Genomic DNA, 6,365 nt, shown 5'->3' with positions numbered 1-6,365 from the left:
ACGCTCCACAACACCGAAGACCCATTGTCCTTTAACACGTTTTCCTCGGTTGTATTCCCGCTTTCTGAACTTGAGTTCGTCGAGCTCGACAACGGTTCTGGGTCCTCCGATCTTCCTGCTGTTGTAGATCACATTGTTGATCACAACCTCACGGCAAAAGTTGCTCCAGTCCGTGACCGTGGTGCGAGCAAGTTTGAGCTGACGTTCAATCTGCTTGAGCGTCAGGTTTGACCGTTCGAAGAATGAGCCCTTGTATAGAGACAGTGAGGCGCAGCAGCACACAGTTCTTGGCTTGGATTTGTTCTTTCGAATTGTCTCCATTCCTCGACATCTCCATTGCAGTCCGTCCTTCTTGTCACAGCAGCGCTGCAGGGTCATGGACTGTTCACATCTTGGGCATGCCTTAGCCATTGCGAGGAGCCCGAGACTTTGCAGGATGTCGGCCGTCCTTGTAGCGTCACTGAGGCGCTCAGAAACTTCCAAGAGTGTAGCGTTGTTGTGAAAGAGCTCCATCGTACCAGGAGCAGGTCCAAAGCTGAATGGATGACATTCACGCCTCCCACTGCCTTATAAACCCATGGCCTTCCCTACCCCGTGCTCTATTATATTAGTATAAATATAATTCGTCATATTTCCGGTATGTAAGATGGGGCACTAATTCTGAACTTGCACCCTACTGGTGATGATGATCGTCTGTTGTCCATATTGATGGTACTTCACAAACCCAAAACGAAATCAAAACTGTATGGTTGCTAGACACTACAGTGTTCATCCTGATATGCAACAGTTGGTATTATTGCTTATTCGATATCAGTTTTTAATAAGCCCTCTGATTTATGAATGGTTCATGTCCTTTGAATGGTTCATGAAATAAGGTCCAGAATGAGGAAAGGGATGTCTTGTCTTGTCTCAGAGGGCATCATTCATAAAGCGAGAGAATTCGTTCATTGAAGGTTGACTGTACTTCTCCTTCCTTCCTTCTTTCGCATGTGTCTTTTGTCACCTGTACATGTGTAGCCCAAGAGTGGGCCAATAGGACAATGAATGTAAGCCAACAGCTCAGTCTATTATGGGACACAGAGCCATGATGGGAGAGATACCACAGTGGCACCTGTAAATTTTCAGTGTAACCTGGATTCTAGTTCGGATTCTGGTTCTGGTTCTATCTGTCCTCTGCTTGGCATTCTTAGTTATCCCTTCCTCAAGTGACTGTCTCTGCGTCTTTTTGTCTCCACAGTCAGTTTCTCTTCAGAGTCATATACTCCTTACTGTGCTTCTTCTTGTGTCTCCTTAGAGCAATCTCCGCCTGAAAGCTGCGGCAACACAACCCTTATGGAACAAACTATACAGCAGCTGTACGGTAGAACTGAACGGCCATATGGACTTTATGACCTAGTACGAATCCGTACCCAAGGGCCCCTTATGGACTCTGTAGGGCTATGGCTGTCTATGGAGTCCAAACACCAATGATTTCATATGGATTTCTTATGACCCCTTATGACCCATAAAAGGTCTTAAGGAATCCATATGAGGTCATTGGTGTATTGAATCTATGTCTGGGTTGCTATGCAAATAGCACTTATCTGTTAATGTGGCATGTGTTGCAAGAAATCACAAGAGAACCCAGTTATTTTGTTTCTACAGTGTATTTCATTACATTTTCTTGAGAAAATCAGCCAAGTAGCTGTTTACGGAGTCCAATATCTGAGAGCGACTTTTTCCCTTCTTGCATGCTTTCTGGGTCGCATACTTTTGAAAACAGCCTGAAATTCACAACAATTATTTGAGTCTTCTGTACTGACACTACAGTAATATAATTGCTGTGAAGTGTTGTACTTAGTCTTTAGCGCCGAAAGCTTTCGAGGAGTCAGTGCCCGTCTTCCTGTTGCGCCCCATTCTTAAGAAAGTGATGGCAGGGTTTCCCTGTCACACTGCAGCCCCTAAGTTCTTCAGGTGTCCATAGAAACATAGCGATTTCTCACACCAAAATTGAATCCGAGGAGCTTTTCATGGCATAGGTAAGCTTTTCTTCGGGTATCTCAATGCTCCCTCCCATGTGCACCTGAAACAGACCATAAAGTTCAGTTTAAAACAGCTTAGGAAGGACAACGAATGAAACAGCACCAGAAATTTGATTTAACAGGGCTTCTGTGCTTTTCGCTACTTGCACAGTTTGTAGACATTGGCCTTTATGGTGCTAAAATTATCCCATGCTATTAAAGCTAATCTTTGATGCTCTGTTTTGTACATGCACAACCATCGAGCTATACCATCACTGAGCAAGGGAACCAATATAGGGGAACAAAAGACCACTTTACTGTGCTACTGAATGCCAAAAATCTTCAACTGAAACCAATTAGTAACTAAAAACAAATCACCAAGGGTTGATGTTTTTTTTTTTTTTTTTGCTGGAATATGTTTCCCAAAGAGTTGCTTTTGTATGGCACAGGGGTAAGAAACATGTGTCATGAAATCTAAGACTAACAGCTCCCACGGTGTAGTGGTTAGAATGATCGCTTTCCGTGCAGAGACTGGGAGGCGATGAGGGTTCGAATCCCCACACAGGCTGGGTTTTTTTCCGGAGGACTTCTTAGATGAATGTTGGCACAGTTGCAAGTCGGGAGAGGACTATAATACTATTCCCCCTGTCAACCACTCCTTCCTGCTGACCTTTCTCTATTTGTCCAGGTCTGTACGCCGATCATAGCATCAGTTGCTTTGTGGCAATAACCCAGATTTGAAAAAATAAATGACACTGCCAGTCCTCAGCCTATCAACATTTATTGTGAGTGTACTTGTACTCATATTTACAGAAAGAATACCATTGTCACACCGGCTAATTAATTTTCATGAAGTCTGCTCGTCCCAAGCAAGACTCACATTCACTAGTGTCACTAACATACAATGGTAATGAATCACGATAGATTAGAATGAACGGTGGCAAAAGTTCTGGGTATGCACCACAATCCTATTGTAAGAATGTTTTTCTTTTATATAAAAATTTCACCCAGAAGACACAAATGCATTCTCCATCTCAATGCTGTTTCTGCTCTAGGCTGCAGGTAGAAAGCCATCGACTCAGTTCCAGAAGTGTTCAAACCTATTCATTGGAAACAAATGAGTGTTACAAATCTGTTCAGCATGTGATTCTTGTAGGCTTAACAACGTCACTTTAGTTCACTTCCCAGTAATGACCACGATTGAAAATTGTTGCTCAAAATGAAATGGTAGTGCAAAATAGACACTAATAGCAAATTCATGTGGTCGGTTTAGTAGGAAAAAAATAATAATACACCGGCTCAAGTGTGCAAGTTCACCTGGTAATTTCAGCACAGCACACGTCATCTTCCGCTGGTCGTCCAAGTGAAACATGTGCTCGTGCGTGCAACACCGGTGTAGCACAGCTATACTGATAGTATTAGAGGTGTGGACACTGTGATCGACACTGACACCGCCTATCATGATAGTCTTTACAAACCGGTGTAAGCTGCACTCGGTAACTTCCTGCACTGTAGGTACCCTAGTGCACTAAACTGGTACTATCAGCTGGAACGATTTACTATAGCAGTAGTAGTGGCAGTGTGCTTACATGCTGTTGTGGTGTAGCACATGCAAGAACCCTTGGTTCTACATCTTGCCTGCGTATTATTGCATCAGCCGGTGATGGCTCACGGAAGCCCAGATCTTCCCCTTGAGTCGTGTGCATCTGGTAATGCAGGGAAAATAGGGTATCAGTTCTTTGGGTGTTTACAAACAGGAAGCACTTAAAATACATCCAGATAAGCAGTTAAATGGCCATTTCCCTTATTAGTAGACAGCAATTAGAGCTACGTGATGCAAATTGATTGAAAGTGGGAATTTAAACTCCCTTAACCCCTGAACACACCTCATTTTGATGAATCGAGAGTGAAGGTCTTGGCCTGAACCAAACCAGTAAGTTAATATGTACAATACGGAAGTCACTTTCTTGGCACCAAATATTTCAGCCTTTCAAGACTGCCCAAAATATTGGCACCAGTTCTGGCAGCTAATGTAAATTATTGTGCTGTATTTCTTTTAATACATCTTTGTTATCTTGAGGTGTGATTGTTGTTGTTGTTGAATATGGGGTGGGGAAGGATGGCCTTCCTAATGGAGGCTTGCTATCCCCCCCCCCCCAAAAAAAAAGAGAGTAATAATGGTAGTTAAGGAAGAAGATGAAGAAAAAGGGGAATCCAGGAAAAACACCGCTGGGAGGTCTTCGTAGCATTATCCATTTAAGCCGGGGTGCCTAATCAGTCTGTGGCTTACGGCCGATGGCGAGCCAGGCGTTCCGATTTGGGAGTGGAGTTAGCTTCCCATCGGGCCGCCGGTGCTTCTCGTCGGTCCACTGCTGCCGGGTGTGGCTCGAAGGAGGTTCGCAGAAAGCCGGGGCTGTCGATGCTGTTGGCGTGGTGGTGGCCTCCGGCTTCTCCGTGACTGCGGGGGCTTCATCTCTTCTCTGGCGTCGTCTTTTGGGTTTTGGGACAGCCGGTGCTTGCCAGTTTTTGTCCGTGGCCCTGGCTGTTGTTCTTGAGGGGTCCTCGAAGACCCGGGTTTTCCTCTTTTTGAGTGCCGCCTTTCTGGTGGGACACCCCCCACAGGTGGCCGCGTGGCATCCTCCACAGTTGGTGCACTTTGTCGCTGCTGGGTTTGGGCAGTCCCTGTGGTTGTGTTGGGCACTGCAGCACTTGCATCGCACACCACTCCTGCAGTGACGAGCAATGTGGCCATAGCGCTGGCACTGAAAGCACTGAGTCATGGGAATATGGTCATGAACCATGTAGCTGTTGAAGCCCAGTGTAATCCTATTGGGCGAGGGCACATCCGTGCGGAAAGTCAGTAGCACATTGCTTGTAAGCGTCTTGGTCTGGGCGTCGTCCCGTCCGGGATGGTAGAGGAATAGGTGTTGAACTTCCACGATGCCGTCCTCGCGTAGAAACTGCAGAAGCTGATCTTCTGTGTAGGGGTCCTGCATGCTACTTATTCTTCCGGTGTTCCTTGTATAGGACACAGGCACATGGCACGACACCTGAACTCCAGCGAGGACCTGGATGGTGCAGATGTCTCTTACTGCTTCAGGGTCGGCCACGTTAAGTGTCATCGCACCGTCGGCGTGGACCTGGTAGTAACACTGGTGCCTCCGTGACGGCTCGGATGTCTTCTGCGATGCTGTTTGGGTTTACTTGTAGCAGCGACTCGAAGGGATTTACCGGCCGAATGATGATGGGGATGCCGGCCCTGCGTCCCTTCTTGTGTAGGAGCGGAGTAACGCCATCCTCCTCCATCTTGTCGGTGCTGCTGTCGTCATTGGCCTGGCTGCTGTTTGATCGCAGTGGCTCGTCGTGCCTCCGGCGTTGAAATATTCGAACACTTACCAGTTCAGATAGCACATCCTCATTTATACACCTCAGGGCATTTTGCAGGTTTGTGAGCGTTCCTGGCAGCGCCCGTCTCTGGCAGTGGTCTGGCTAATGCACATTTGCACTGTCCACGTTTTTTTAAGACACAATCTAGGCAGTCATAAAAAGAAAACCCATGGTCATAACCCAATAAACCCAGTCATAAAAAGAAAACCAAATTGCATCGTGTGAACGCGAAACCTCTGGTTGCGCAACCGCACTTACGTGGTTTTGAACCCATGTGTTAGTTGATGTGGGAATGTATGTCTTTTCTCGAAAATTATTTTCCACAATGGAGAAATTTGATGTCCTTATGAAATGCGTCAGAATGTGTTCTTTCATGTGATGCTTCTGACGAAACATCTTCGAACAGTATTCACCTCCGTATTGGTAGCCCTTGTTTGGACAGGGAAACGAAGTCACTCGATGAAATGTTCTCAAGGAACGGAACTCAATTGGAGTTGTTCATAACCAAATTAAAATACCATAGTCTCTCATTTGGCAGAATTCCCTTACACGTATAGGTATGCAAACATGAGCCTGGAACATTTCCTCTGTTGCTGTTGAGCATCTGCAGAGGCAAAATAATTAATTTCGTTTTTGCATGACCTGCAAGGACGATAGGATACAGGTGAACTTTAAAGCATCTTTAAAGTGCCAGTATGGATTCAGTAGTGCTGTCGGTAAGCATTACGTGCTTCTCCGAATTAAAAAAAAAATCTTGTCACCTCCTCTTTGAGAATACCGAACCGTCATAGCGAGCTCTGACAACGCTAAAGATAGAGCCTCATCGCCCGAGCGACGTGATGTAACAATTAAGAGTCCGCCAATCACGACGTTGCTTTCAGCGGCCATAGCTTTGGAAACTAGCTGCCATGAGGTGCATGGAAAGCTTGTGTTTCAAAATTGTCGTCGGTGATTGACAGACATCTTGGCTAACTGCAG

This window comes from Ornithodoros turicata, chromosome 4 (genome assembly GCF_037126465.1).
Source record: "Ornithodoros turicata isolate Travis chromosome 4, ASM3712646v1, whole genome shotgun sequence".
NCBI classification, from domain to species: Eukaryota; Metazoa; Arthropoda; class Arachnida; order Ixodida; family Argasidae; genus Ornithodoros; species Ornithodoros turicata.
Note: the sequence above shows the minus strand (reverse complement) of the source record.